The sequence below is a fragment of the Cyprinus carpio genome, chromosome A22 (assembly GCF_018340385.1).
Source record: "Cyprinus carpio isolate SPL01 chromosome A22, ASM1834038v1, whole genome shotgun sequence".
In the NCBI taxonomy this organism is placed as follows: Eukaryota; Metazoa; Chordata; class Actinopteri; order Cypriniformes; family Cyprinidae; genus Cyprinus; species Cyprinus carpio.
This window is the reverse complement of record NC_056593.1, coordinates 20,417,941-20,418,866: the sequence shown is the minus strand read 5'-3', so window position 1 is coordinate 20,418,866 and position 926 is coordinate 20,417,941. Positions and strand designations below refer to the sequence as shown.

The 926-nt window shown below is 22.1% G+C and overlaps 1 pseudogene; it reads right to left on the bottom strand.

Moving 5' to 3' along the window:
* The window catches only part of LOC122135049, a 2,057-nt pseudogene extending 1,700 nt beyond the window's left edge, over nucleotides 1-357 (bottom strand).
* Between the last annotated feature and the right edge of the window lie 569 nt (nucleotides 358-926).

Genomic DNA, 926 nt, shown 5'->3' with positions numbered 1-926 from the left:
ATTTGATAAATCTAATAAAATTATAATAATAACAATCCAGGCACATTTAGTTGTCTATAATTGCATGTATTCACATTCAAATTATTAGTATTAATAATAATAGCTAATAATAAAATAAAAAAAATATTAGTCCATATTTAAATATATAGATTTATTATGGGTATTGTATTATATAAGTAAATGTAAAATCAATGAATAAATAATAAAAAAAATGTCTGTGTATTACTTTTGTCATATGTTGTTATATATTTATTTATTATAAGTAATATATTATAAATATAAAATGTTTCATTATAATAGTTTTAGACATTGTTATTATTATTATTGTGTGTGTGTGTGTATTATTATTATATTGTTATTATTATTAAGTAATTAAATCAATACTAGTAGTAGCATTGTTAGTATCAATACACAAAAAAATAAAAAAATCAAAAACAAAACAAATACAATAAACAATAAAAAAATCAAAAACAAATAGTGAAGTAGTAGTTAGTAATTAAATAAATTAAATAATTAAATAATATATGTTCTTAATGTGTATATGTCCATTATAATTTTTTGCAGCAGTATTATATCACATTGTGAAAGTGTGTATTAGCTTTTCCTTTGTTGTTTTTACTCGTGGTATCAGAAGTTTGGACACTGAAGCGGTGACAAGTAGCGTCCAGACTTAACAGGAACTACAAACATCATAAACCTGTCTTTTTTTTTAGGAAAGTACCAGATATGGAGTATTCATGTGAAGCTAATACAAACTTTTTTTATAGGGATGAATTTGTATTTCAGGTGATCACCAATGTAAATAATAAAATCATGGTACTCTATGAATTATAGCGTTTTAATTTCCATGGTTATTCAAACCTTGAATAAATTATATATATAGAAAGTGAGTGAAGAGAACATTATTACTAGCACAGATCTATTAA